The sequence below is a fragment of the Somniosus microcephalus genome, unplaced genomic scaffold (assembly GCF_052327205.1).
Source record: "Somniosus microcephalus isolate GS21.2 unplaced genomic scaffold, FLI_Smic_1.0 unresolved_chr3, whole genome shotgun sequence".
NCBI classification, from domain to species: Eukaryota; Metazoa; Chordata; class Chondrichthyes; order Squaliformes; family Somniosidae; genus Somniosus; species Somniosus microcephalus.
Genome location: NW_028225181.1, coordinates 67,774,582 through 67,788,582, shown reverse-complemented (window position 1 = coordinate 67,788,582; position 14,001 = coordinate 67,774,582). Strand labels below are relative to the sequence as shown.

General features: G+C 48.7%; 1 protein-coding gene, 1 long non-coding RNA gene and 1 pseudogene across 3 annotated transcripts in view; all 3 read right to left on the bottom strand.

Annotated features, from left to right (window-relative positions):
• LOC147091856 (uncharacterized) overlaps nucleotides 1–2,022 on the bottom strand; it is a 57,463-nt pseudogene extending 55,441 nt beyond the window's left edge. Inside the window, exons 1-2 of the transcript XR_015075128.1 lie at nucleotides 2,010–2,022; nucleotides 689–1,394 (exon numbers count right to left, since the gene is read on the bottom strand). The product of XR_015075128.1 is annotated as an uncharacterized LOC147091856 (transcript). The remainder of the gene's footprint in view (nucleotides 1–688; nucleotides 1,395–2,009) is intronic.
• Nucleotides 1–14,001, bottom strand: part of LOC147091836 (uncharacterized) — a 1,030,142-nt gene that overhangs the window by 402,607 nt on the left and 613,534 nt on the right. The window lies entirely within an intron of this gene.
• Nucleotides 2,477–13,032, bottom strand: LOC147091855 (uncharacterized). Its single transcript, XR_015075237.1, has 3 exons — nucleotides 12,781–13,032; nucleotides 11,840–11,891; nucleotides 2,477–2,783 (listed from the first exon to the last, which is right to left on the bottom strand). It is a non-coding gene; the product is annotated as an uncharacterized LOC147091855 (long non-coding RNA).

The window sequence follows — 14,001 nt, the reverse complement described above, 5'->3', positions numbered from 1 at the left end:
GGTTTCCAAGAAGGCAGGGGGCTGCAGAGCAGTCACCTTTATACCTGGGCATGTGGGTGGAGCCAGGGGCAGAGCCAGCTGAGGCATGCATAGATACAACAGTGTGCAACAACAACAACAACAACGGTGAACAACAATAACAGTGGTTTACCACACACTATAACTGGACTTGCCTCCATTCCCGTGCCGAGGGGATTGCTGTACCAGACGGGAGGGGCAACATTTGGGGACTCTCGATTCTCCACCAATTCCCATTCCCCTTCTTTCTGGTGGATATTGGAGGTGCCACTTTGTGTAATGTGCAAGTGAGTAAGAGTTGTCAGCGAGGATTAATCAGCACTTCCTAATTGGAGATGATAATGGAATCTTTCAGACAATGAATTGTCGATTTTATAGCAAAGATTAATATACGATTGAATAAAAGTTCATAATTTTATTGTAAAATATTTCAGGAACACTCATCAGAAATTAAGGGGAAAGATCAGACAGCAGTACTTAAAGGGACTCTGCAGCCCCGACAACTCAATCAGCTATATATCCAGAATATTAAAATCCAGCCCAGTTATAGGGGTTATTAACATCAGCAGAAACAAACCCCAACTGTCAGAATGAACATGGTTCAGTCCTGGATGTGATTAACAGCAGCAATAACAGCAGAATCGAACCTCTGCAGTCACTTGTGAACTTGCTGGTGTCTCAGCAGGTTAGATGACTGATTGAATCCCTTCTCACACACTGAGCAGGTGAACGGTCTCTCCCCGGTGTGAACTCGCTGGTGTGTCAGCAGGTTGGATGATTAGTGAATCTCTTCCCACACACGGAGCAGGTGAATGGCCTCGCCCCAGTGTGAGCTTGTTGGTGTGTCAGCAGTTTGGATGACTGATTGAATCCCTTCCCACACACGGAGCAGGTGAATGGCCTCTCCCCAGTGTGAATGCGCTGGTGTCTCAGAAGGTCAGAGGAATTAGTGAATCCCTTCTCACACACGGGGCATGTGAATGGCCTCTCTGCAGTGTGAATGTGCTGGTGTATCAGCAGGGTGGATGAATTAGTGAATCCCTTCTCACACACAGGGCAGGTGAACGGTCTCTCCCCAGTGTGAATGCACTGGTGCTCAATGAGGTGAGATGACTGCCTGAACCTCTTCCCACAGTGAGAGCAACTGAATGGTCTCTCCTCAGTGTGAAGTCTCTGGTGTGTCAGAAGGTGGGATGACTGACTAAATCCCTTCCCACACTTGGAGCAGGTGAACAGTCTCTCCCCGGTGTGACAGCATCGATGAGTTTCCAGCCGGGACGGGGAGCTAAATCCCTTCCCACAGTCCCCACATTCCCACAGTTTCTCCGTGGTGTGGGTGTCCTTGTGTCTCTCCAGGTTGGACAATCGGTTGAAGCCTCATCCACACACACAACACGTGCACGGTTCCTCCCCGCTGTGAACGGTGTGATGTTTTTTCAGACTGTGTAACTGGTTAAAGCTCTTTCCACAGTCAGTGCACTGGAACACTCTCACTCGGGTGTGTGTGTCTCGGTGCTTTTCCAGTCACACCGATCTTTGAAATCTTTTCCCACAGACAGAACAGGCAAACATTTCTCCTTCCACATTCAAAGGCGATGATATTCCCTGTAAAAGTTGTTTACAAAAGACATCACTGTAAGTTCAGGATTAAAGTGCAGAACAGATAATTCTAGTTTCTATGGAACATTCTCTCCTCTCTTATTACATAGAATTACACAGATTGTACAGCACAGAAACAGGCCAATCGGCCCAACTGGTCCATGTGGTGTTTATGCTCCACACGAGCCTCCTCCCATCTCTCTTCATCTCACCCTATCAGCATCTCCTCCTATTCCTTTCTCCCATGTGTTTATCCAGCTTCCCCTTAAATACATCCATGCTCTTCGCCTCAACTACTCCCTGTGGCAGCAAGTTCCACAATCTCAGCATCCTCTGGGTGAAGGAGTTTAATCTAAATAGGACTTTCCTGGGCAGCCAATGAGCACTGCTGCCTCTGTTGTGCATTTCCTGGCAAGGCGAAACAGTTGATTTTTTCTGATCAAAAAGAGCTGAGCTCGGCAGCATTAGTCCTGTTTTGCCTCCTTTGGAGACCAGTTGTACGAGCAGAGCGAGCACAGCCTTCACAGCAACAGCAATAAAATTGTTACAGTTGTGAAGGAACTTTGTGTCAGTGCACTGGACCACAAACAAAATATGTGTGTCGATTGTTGTCTTATTACCCTACTGTAAAGTGCCTTGAGATGTTTTAAAAGCTCTATATAAAGGTGTCGTCGACAGTGCCATCAAGCGGCACTTACTCAGCAATAACCTGCTAACTGACGCCCAGTTTGGGTTCCGCCAGGGCCACTCAGCTCCTGACCTCATTACAGCCTTGGTCCAAACATGGACAAAAGAGCTGAACTCATGAGGTGAGAGTGACTGCCCTTGACATCAAGGCAGCATTTGATCGAGTGTGGCATCAAGGAGCCCTAGCAAAACTGAAGTCAATGGGAATCAAGGGGAAAACTCTCCATTGGTTGGAATCATACCTAGCACAAAAAAAGTTGGCTGTGGTTGTTGGAGGTCATTCATCTCAATCACATGACATCATTGCAGGAGTTCCTCAGGGCAGTGTCCTAGGCCCAACCATCTTCAGCTGTTTCATAAATGACCTTCCCTCCATCATAAGGTCAGAAGTGGGGATGTTCGCTGATGATTGCACACTGTTCAGCACCATTCGAGATTCATCAGATACTGACGCAGTCCGTGTCCATATGCAGCAAGACCTGGACAACATTCAGACTTGGGCTGACAAGTGGCAAGTAACATTCGCACCACACAAGTACCAGGCAATGACCATCTCCAACAAGCGAGACTCTAACCATCTCCCCTTGACATTCAATGGCATTACCATCACTGAATCCCCCACTATCTACATCCTGGGGGTTACCATTGATCAGAAACTGAACTGGACCAGCCATATAAATACTGTGGCTACAAGAGCAGGCCAGAGGCTGGGAATTCTGCGGCGAGTGTCTCACCTCCTGACTCTCCAAAGCCTTTCCACCATCTACAAGGCACAAGTCAGGAGTGTGATGGAATACTCTCCACTTGCCTGGATGAGTGCAGCTCCAACAACACTCAAGAAGCTCGACACTGTTCAGGATAAAGCAGCCCGCTTGATTGGCACTCCATCCACCACCTTAAACATTCACTCCCTCCACCACCGGCGCACCGTGGCTGCAGTGTGTACCATCTACAAGATGCACTGCGGCAACTCGCCAAAGCTCCTTCAACAGCACCTTCCAAACCCGCAACCTCTACCACTTAGAAGGACAAGGGCAGCAGACGCATGGGAACATCACCACCTACAAGTTCCCCTCCAAGCCACACACCATCCTGACTTGGACCAGTATCGCCGTTCCTTCACTGTTGCTGGGCCAAAATCCTGGAACTCCCTTCCTAACAGCATTGTGGGTGTACCTACACCATATGGACTGCAGTGGTTCAAGGCGGCGGCTCACCACCATCTTCTCAAGGGCAATTAGGGATGGGCACTAAAGGCAGGCCTAGCCAGCCAGCGACGCCCACATCCCATCAATGAATTTTTAAAAAAGTTGTTGTTGGTGTATAGAGAACTCTGTTGAAATTTAGTGAAATGATCAATAACCAAGGAAGATCATTTCTTTGTTTTGTTCTGTTAGCTTTCATAGAATCATTGAAAAGTACAGCACGAAGGAGGCCATTCGGCCCATCGTGCCTGTGCTGTCTCTTAGAAAGAGCACTCGTGCTTAGTCCCACATCCCTGCTTGTTGTCCGTAACCCTGTAAGATCCTCATCCTCAAGTACCCGCCCAACTCCCTTTTAAAATCATTGATGGAATCAGCTCATGACCTTTTCAGGTCGAGCGTTCCAGCTCCCGACAACTCTCTGAGTTTTATTCAATTGTTACCACAGTTGTTTCTGTGGAAGTTTAATAATAAATGCATTTTGCTGTGAAAGTAATTAAAACATTCCTAGTATATAAATAGACAGATGCATCAAAATATTAAAATTGTGGGAGGGAGGTCAGTGCTCGCCAGGGCCCAATAAACAATGGAATTCTTCTTTCCCAACCCAATGCTCAGAAGATGAAGTCCCAGAGCTGCCTCTGGCTCGGTTCCACCTGCCCTATTCTGACAAGCTGAGGTGTTGGTCAGTGCACTGTGATTGCCCTGTGAGCAGAAAATGGCAAATCTAGAAATATGACCAAAATAACACTTTAACCCCAAAGCTGTAAATCCCCGTCTCACACACTCTCCCTGCTCCCTGTGCTGAAATCCAAACCCATCGCACCATCTCCAACATTTATTATCTCCACTCCCAATTTTCCCCCTCCCTCTACTCTGGTTGGGTTCAGTTCTCCACCCGCTGTGTGCAGAGAATAAAATCAATGAGTCAATGATTGTCTCTCCTGGTCACGGGGACCCTGAAACCTTCAGTTCTCCACCTGCTGTGTGCAGAGTGAGAATAAAATCAATGAGTCAATGATTGTCTCTCCTGGTCACTGGGACCCTGAAACCCCGCCCACTCTTTGTACCTGTAGAAAGATGGCTGCGCATGCACCTTGTTGCAGCAGGAACCGGTCTGTCTTACCTCCACCAAGATGGCAGCGCCTAAGCCAGGCCTATCACCGAGAAAAAGCCTCACCGCTGCCGTCCGGTGGAACACATTCAGCCGCTGGATCTCATTCGGGCCTGAGACCATTTTCCAACTTTATAAACCCTGCAGTGCGGCCTACCCGCAGATTATTAATCTCCCGACCCCGCTCCCACCGACCTGCAGCTCCGCCCGGTGACCACGCAGAGCTTTCTCTGTAAAGTCGGTGAGGGACACGTGACCCGGACCAGCGGCCTGACTGACGGGAGCTTCTGACCAATAGGGAGCGAGTGAGGTGGGGCTGGGGGAGCGAGCTGGCGGCAGGTCCGCCAACCTATCAGGGAGCCCGAGGGGCAGGACTAGCGCCGGCTGTTTGTCTGATCCACAGGACAGCGAGTTTCTCCAGTCCCTTGTTCAGGGCCCGGGGCCAGGGGAGGCTGTGGGCCTTTATTTCCCTCATTGGACACAAGGCTCTTTGGCTCACAACACACTGGCTCAGATTTTAAAAAACAGGTTTACAGGAAATGAGTGGAATCGACCCACCACAGTCACAATGTGGACACTCTGGTGTGTCAGCGGGTGGGATACACCAGGGAATCCCTTTCCACACACTGAGGTTGACTCTAATGATCGGGAGTCCCAGGGTTTCAGATACGAGACAGTCAAGGTCACAGGAACACAAATTGTCTCTCCAGGCTTTATTAAGAGCGCTGCATAACACAGATCGGGTGATAATTCCCTCAATCTGGAGAATAGAAGTGCAGTGGATTCACGCGCGATCTTCTCGAGTCTGTTCCAACTGACAATGGCTTAAGTGGCCTGTTCTTATACACAAGCTTGGTTACTGCTCAGGAAATGGGATTGTTTGGACCCGTCGGTTGACCGCCTCCTGAACTCCTGCTAATTCAGGGAATTTAGTCCATCTGTGACCAGACTATAACCACAAGCCCGTCTGGTTATCACACCTATACGGTCCGTGAGGTTATTATTAGATTCACACCCAGACATTGTGTCTTTACTTGTCTGGCACTTCATCCCATAACATGGGTACAGGGGCTCAGTAATGTTTCATTCATCAGAAAAAGACAAAGTACAACAACATACTGGTCAGCTTAACAGAATCTCATCATATTTAAGGGGCCATAAATATAAGTCACTAATAAATTCAGTAATGAATTCAGGAGACTTAAGCCGTTGTCAGTTGGAACATACTCGATCATTAGAGTCAACCTCAGTGTGTGGAAAGGAATTCCCTGGTGTATCCCACCCGCTGACACACCAGAGTGTCCACATTGTGTCTCAATTTCTCTGGTCCCCTCACTCACTCCAACCTCCCTCCCTCTGAGCTCGCAGGATCCCGTTCGCTCTGATCCAACCCTAACATTGTCATTAAACCTGCTGACAAGGGTGGTGCTGTTGTTGTTTGGCGAACCAACCTCTACTGTGTGGAGGCTGAACACCAACTCTCTGACACCTCCTCCTACATCCCCCTGGACCATGACCGCACTACCACATCAAGCCATTGTTTCCAGGACTGTCACTGACCTCGTCTCCTCTGGAGATCTTCCCTCCATGGCTGTCAACCTCATAGACCCCCAACCCCGCACAGCCCACTTCTACCTCCTTCCCAAGATCCACAAACAGGGCTGCCCTAGTAGACCCATCGATTCAGCCTGTTTTTGCCCCACGGAACTAATCTCTTCCTATCTCAACTCTATTTTTTCTCCCCTTGTCCAGTCTATTCCTACCTACATTCTTGGGAACTAGATGTAATATCTCCAAGTTTGCAGACGACACAAAGCTGGGTGGGCGAGTGTGCTGTGAGGAGGATGCCGAGAAACTCCAGTAAGGTCCCGCATAAGAGATTGGCATGCAAAATTAAGGCACATGCGATTGGGGGCAAGGTATTGACTTGGATAGAAAACTGGTTGGCGGATAGAAAGCAAAGAGTTGGAATAAACGTGTTGTTTTCTGAGTGGCAGGCAGTGACTAGTGGGGTACCGCAAGGATCGGTCCTAGGACCCCAGCTGTTCACAATATATATTAATGATCTGGATGAGGGAATTGGATGTAATATCTCCAAATTTGCAGACGACACAAAGCTGGGTGGGAGGGTGTGCTGTGAGGAGGATGTCGTGAAACTCCATTACAATTTGGACAGATTGGGTGATTGGGCAGAAACATGGCAAATGCACTATAATGTGGGTAAATATGAGGTTATCCACTTTGGTGGTAAAAACAGGAAGGCAGACTATTATTTGAATGGCAATAGATTGGGAGAAGGGGAAGTGCAAAGAGACCTGGGTGTTCTTGTGCAACAGTCGCTGAAGGTAAGCATGCAGGTGCAGCAGGTGGTTAAGAAGGCAAATGGTAGGTTGGCATTCGTAGCGGGAGGGTTCAAGTACAGTAACAAGGATGTCTTGCTGCAGTTGTACAGGGCCTTGGTGAGACCGCACCTTCAGTATTGTGTGCAGTTTTGGTCGTCTTATCTGAGGAAGGACATTCTTGCCATGGAGGGAGTGCAGCCAAGATTCACCAGACTGATACCTGGGATGGCAGGAATGACGTATGAGGAGAGATTGTGTCGATTGGGCTTATACTCACTGGAGTTTAAAAGATTGAGGGGGGATCTCATCGAAACCTATAAAATTCTGTCAGGCCTGGACAGACTAGATGCAGGAAGGATGTTTCCGATGGCCGGGGAGTCCAGAACCAGGGGTCATAGTCTAAGGATAAGGGGTAAGCCATTTAGGACTGAAATGAGGAGGAATTTCCTCACCCAAATTATTGTGAACCTGTGGAATTCTCTGCCACAGAGGGCGGTGGAGGACAGTTCATTAAATATATTCAAGAAGGAGTTGGATATATTTCTTAAGGCTAAAGGGATCAAGGGATATGGGGAGAAGGCAGGGACAGGGTACTGAATTTGGATGATCAGCCATGATCTCATTGAATGGTGGAGCAGGCTCGAGGGGCCGAATGGCCTACTCCTGCTCCTATCTTCTATGTTTTAATGATTTGGACAGGTTGGGTGATTGGGCAGAAGCATGTCAGATGCAGTATAATGTGGATAAATGCGAGGTTATCCACTTTGGTGGCAAAAATAGGAAGGCAGATTATTATCTGAACAGCAATAGATTGGGAGAAGGGGAAGTGCAACAATCCAAATTCAGTACCCTGTCCCTGCCTTCTCCCCATATCCCTTGATCCCTTTAGCCTTAAGAAATATATTTAACTCCTTCTTGAATATATTTACTGAAATGTCCTCCACTGCCTTCTGTGGTAGAGAATTCCACAGGTTCACCACGCTCTGGGTGAAGAAATTCCTCCTCATCTCTGTCTTAAATAGCTTACCCCTTATCATTAGACTGTGATCCCTGGTTCTGGACTCCCCAGCCATCGGGAACATCCTTCCTGCATCTAGTCTGTCTAGTCCTGTTAGAATTTCATAAGTTTCAATGAGATCCCCTCTCATTCTTCTAAACTCCAGCGAGTCTAAGCCCAATTGACCCAATCTCTCCTCATACGTCATTCCTGCCATCCCAGGTATCAGTCTGGTGAATCTTCGCTGTACTCCCTCCATGGCAAGAACATCTTTCCCCAGATAAGGCGACCAAAACTGCACACAATACTCAAGGTGTGGTCTCACCAAGGCCCTGTACAACTGCAGCAAGACATCCTTGTTCTCGAAACCTCTCGCTACAAAGGCCAACGTACCATTTGCCTTCTTAACTGCCTGCTGCACCTGCATGCTTACCTTCAGCGACTGGTGCACAAGGACACCCAGGTCTCGTTGAACTTCCCTATCTCCCAATCTATTGCCGTTCAGATAATAATCTGCCTTCCTGTTTTTGCCACCAAAGTGGATAACCTCGCATTTATCCACATTATACTGCATTTGCCATGCATCTGCCCAATCACCCAACCTGTCCACATTGTACTGGAGTTTCTCAGCATCCTCCTCACAGCACACACGCCCACCCAGCTTTGTGTCATCTGCAAACTTGGAGATATTACATCTAGTCCCCTCGTCTAGATCATTAATATATATTGTGAATAGCTGGGGTCCTAGGACCGATCTCTGTGGTACCCCACTAGTCACTGCCTGCCACTCGGAAAAAGAGCCGTTTATTCCAACTCTTTGCTTCCTGTCTGCCAACCAGTTCTCTATCCAAATCAGTACCTTGCCCCCAATCCCATGTGCTTTAACTTTACACACTAATCTCTTATGTGGAACCTTATCGAAAGCCTTCTGAAAGTCCAAATACACCACATCCACTGGTTCTCCCTGATCTATTCTACCAGTTACATCCTTAAAAAATTTCAGTTGATTAGTCAAGCATGATTTACCTTTTGTAAAGCCATGTTGACTTTGTCCGATCCTGTCACTGTTTTCCAAGTGCTCTGCTATTACATCTTTTATAATGGACTCTAGCATTTTCCCCACGACCGATGTCAGTCTATAATTCCCCGTTTTCTCTCTAACACCTTTTTTGAATAGTAGGTGAAAGGTTATCGGGGATAGGCCGGGAAAGTGGAGTAATCAGATCAGCCATGATCTTATTGAATGGTGGAGCAGGCTCGAGGAGTCAAGAGGCTGACTCCTGCTCCTAATTCATATGTAACCTGTGCAGCAGCTGGGGTCTGAAAATCAGCTTCACTGCCCCTGGGCTGGGAAAGGGGGACATGAGGCAACATTCTCCCTCTTACCGCTCTCTACACTCCTTTTACAGGGTTTTAGAAGTGAAGCATTTACAGACAGGAAGCTCAGACCAAACATCACCTCAAGATCAAACAGAGTTGCTCGATTCATCAGGATCTGATTCAATCGCTCCTCCAATCTGCTGATACACCAGAGCGTTCACACTGATGAGAGACCTTTTAAATGTTCTGAGTGTGGGAAGAGCTTCAAAATCTACAAGTACCTGAAGCGACACCAGTGTCTACACACTGGGGAGAGAACATTCACCGGCCCCGTGTGTGGGAAGGGATTCACTCAGTCATCCGCTCCGATGGCATACCAGCAAGATCACACTAGAGAGAGACCTTTAACCCACTCCGTGTGTGGGCAGGGATTAATTGCATCCTCCGTGCTGCTGAGACACCAGCTTGTCCACACCAATGAGAGACCATTGATCTGCTCCGTCTTTTTGAAGCGATTCTCTCATTCTGCCACCCTCCTGAGACAGCAGCTTGTTCACATTAAATGTTCTGACTGTGGGAAGAGCTTTAAAAGGTCCCAGGATCTGAAGAGACACCAGCTGGAGAGAGCAGGAGAGATTCTGTTCACCTGCTCAGTGTGTGGGACGGGATTCACTCGGTCCTCGAATCTGCTGGCACACCAGTGAGTTCACACTGGGGAGAGGCCGGTGAAACATTCCGACTGTGGGGAAAGCTTTAAAAGGTCCCAGGAGCTGAAGGTACACCAGCTGGGGAGAGCAGAAAAGAGGCCATTCACCTGCTCTGTGCGTGGAAAGGGATTCACTCAGTCATCCCACCTACTGACACTTCAGCGAGTTCACAATGGGGAGAGACCGTTCACCTGCACTGTGTGGGGGAAGGGATTCACTCAGTCATCAAGCCTGGTGAGACACCTGCGATATCACACTGGGGAGAGACCGTTTACATTTTCTGTCTGTGGGAAGAGCTTTAAAAGCTCCGGGAATCTGAATGGACACCAGCGAGTTCACACCGGGGAGAGGTCGTTCACCTGCTCCGTGTGTGGGAAGGGATTCACTCGGTCATCCCACCTGCTGACACACCAGTGAGCTCACACTGATGAGAGACCATGTAAATGTTCTGACTGTGGTAAGAGCTTTAAATGGCCGAAGGACCTGAAGAAACACCAGTGAGTTCACACTGTTCTATAGCGCAGGGCTCTGCAGACAGCTGGGGTGACATGAACGTGGAATGGATGAATGTTCTATAAATTCTTGTACTGCTGTTTAATCTTTAAGAATGTTGTACTGATGATTCCCTTCGATTGACTGTTCATAGTGTTACATAGAATGTACAGCACAGAAACAGGCCATTCGGCCCAACTGGTCCATGCCTGTGTTTATGCTCCACACCCACTCTACTTCAATTAACCCGATCAACATCTCCTCCCACTCCTTTCTCCCTCATGTGGCTTCCCCATAAATCCATCTATGCTGTTCACCTCAACTACTCCCTGTGGTAGCAAGTGCCCAGCGGAAGCCTAGCCAGTGTTTTATAAAGGCTTAGCATAACTTGCTCGCTTTTGTACTCTATTCCTCTATTAATAAAGTCAAGGATCCCGTTTGCTTTTTAACAGCCTTCTCAACTTGTCCTGCCACCTTCTAAGATTTGTGTACATACACCCCGAGGCCTCTCTGTTCCTGGACCCTCTTTAAAACTGGACCATTTAGTTTATATTGCCTCTCCTCATTCTTCCTACCAAAATGAATCACTTCACACTTCTCTACAGTAAATTTAATCTGCCACGTTTCTGCCCATTTCACCAGTCTGGCTACATCCTCCTGAAGTCTGTTACTATCCTCATTGTTTGCTACATTTAAGAGTTTTGTGTCCTCTGCAAACTTTGAAATTATGCCCAGTATCCCCAAGTCCAGGTCATTAATATATATCAAAAAAAGCAGTGGTCCAAATCAACGTTCTCGTTAAGTTGCGCGGCCACGCAGCGGTCTGGAGGTCCCGCGCAGCCGGCTCACCGCCCTATAAATGGAAAAAAACGTGCATGCGCGGAAATTTGAATGGGCTGCACAGCCTGTTAAAGGGGCCACGCACCTCAAAAAAGATAAAGGGAACATTGGTCCTAATACCAATCCCTGAGGAACATCACTGTTTACCTCCCTCCAGTCTGAAAATAAACCATTCACCACTACTCTCTGCTTTCTGTCCCATGGCAGGAAATTGGGAGTGGGCGAGAGCAAACAGCACCTGATTTCTCGCCAAGCACTCATGGAAGCAGGGGATTTGCCCTACTTTAAATGTCAGTCCCTTATATATACATTATTATAGAAAGGGAGACGCTGTCCCTTTAAAATCAGTCATCCACAGGGACACGGTCCCTTTAATGAAAATCACATAGAAAAAGAGTGCCTGTCCCTTTAAGAGAACCTCCCACTCCCATATTTCTCAAAGTGCTTGAAATTAATAATTTAAAACGCTGAAAATTAATATTTAAAAAATTAATTCAGAGAGAAAAAGTATTTTTACTCACAAGTATTTGCTCCAGAGGGTTTTTGTTTCTGCTTCATCAATTTAAACACGAACTGCAAAACAAAATTAGTTTGAGCTGTAAAATGTGAAAGGAACATTAAAAATAAACTTTCCCAGGCTCACAGATCCTGACCAGGCCCCTTTACAAAATGACGGTGGGCCGATCCGTCCAATGAGCCAGTTCCAGGTCCCGCCTCCTCCTTCGCCGCGATTGGTTGGAGGACCAAAGCCCCTCAGTCGGTCCTCCAGGCTCAGCCTCCCCTCGCTCATTGGTGGAGAGCTCAGTGTCAGTGCACGCCGGCGACGCGTGACGTTGCAGGGTGGGCGGTTGGAGCAGGCGGGAAATTAAATTAAATTAATTTAAATTAAATCTCCCGTCAGCCTCCTCTGTCCCAATCAGCCGGCGCAAGTCCCACCCCTCAGGCTCCCCGATTGGTTGGAGGACCCTCCACCGGCTTGCTGCTCCAGCCCCGCCCCACTCGCTCCCTATTGGTCGGAAGCTCCCATCAATGGCCCGGGTCACGTGTCCCTGGAGCGCGCTCCGCCAAACTGAAGAAGCTCCGCTTGGGGCCTGGATCGGCAGACTCTCAGGTTTGGATTCCCCTTTATTCTCTCCCCTCCTCTGATCTCAATCGGATCTGGGGGAAAACTCATTTTCCCTCACTGATTGCGGCTCTTAACCAACACCGACTTTACAAAGAAAGCCCCGCACAGCAGCCTGGAGCTCAGGGGCCCAGCACGCAGGCGGATGATTGACAGGGGCCCAGGGTGTGTGCTGAGCATGCGCGTTGCGGGCCGGGTGCCTGTGGAGCAGGAGGGGGCGGGGCCATGGGGCACATGCGCAGTGTCAGCCACAACTCAGCGCGGCGGCCGGAGCGCTTTCTGGAGCGCGGGTGCTTGTGGGTATTGCAGCCGCCATTACTGTTGATTCTTTCAACCAACCTGTGTAGCAACTGGGACCTGAAAATCAGCTTCTCCGTCTCCGCCACGTCTGTTCTGACGATGCCACCTTCCATACCAGTGCTTATGACATGTCTTCCTTTTTCCTCAACCGAGGATTCCCCTCCACTGTGGTTGACTCGGCCCTTGACCATGTCTGTTCTATTTCCCGCACTTCTGCTCTCACCCATTCCCCTCCCTCCCAGAACCACGATAGGGTTCCCCTTGTCCTCACCTTTCACCCCACCAGCCTTCACATTCAACGGATCATCCTCCGCCATTTCCGCCACATCCAACGTGATCCCACCACCAAACACATCTTCCCCTCACCTCCCCTTTCAGCATTCCGAAGGGACCGCTCCATCCGCGACACACTGGTCCACTCCTCAATCACCCCCAACAGCCCTTCTTCATCTGGCATCTTCCCGTGCAAGCGCAGGAGATGCAACACCTGCCCTTTTACCTCCTCCCTTTCCCACTGTCCAGTGCCCCAAACACCCCTTCCAGGTGAAACAGCGATTTACTTGTACTTCTTGCAATTTAATATACTGTATTCGCTGCTCACGATGCGGTCTCCTCTACATTGCGGAGACCAAACGCAGATTGGGCGACCGCTTTGCGGAACACCTCCGTTCAGTCCGTAAGGGTGACCCTGAGCTTCCGGTCGTCTGTCACTTTAATTCACCGCTTCATTCCCGCTCTGATCTCTCTGTCCTCGGCCTATTACATTGTTCCAATGAAGCTCAACGTAAGCTCGAGGAACAGCACCATATCTTTCGATTGGGCACTTTGCAGCCTGCCGGACTCAACATCGAGTTCAACAATTTCAGATAATTATCCCTGCCCCCATTTTTCATGCAGTATTATTTTTGCCACTCCCATTTGCAACATTTTATCTTTCCTGCCTCTTACAAAAGTACAGGATGTTCTTCAATTCCTTCCTCCCCTCCTAACTCTCCCCCCCCGCCGTCTCTGCACCTCCTTAATATCGGTTACATCTCCAGCTTTTTCCAGTTCTGATGAAGGGTCCCAGACCTGAAACGTTAACTCTGTTTCTCTCTCCACGGATGCTGCCTGGCCTGCTGAGTATTTTCAGCATTTTCTGTTGCCCTCCTGTTCTGTTCTGGGCCCCGCCCCTCAGGAAGGATATACTGGCCTTGGAGGGACGCAGCACAGATTCACCAGAATGATACCGGAGCTGAAAGGGTTAAGTTATGAGGCCAG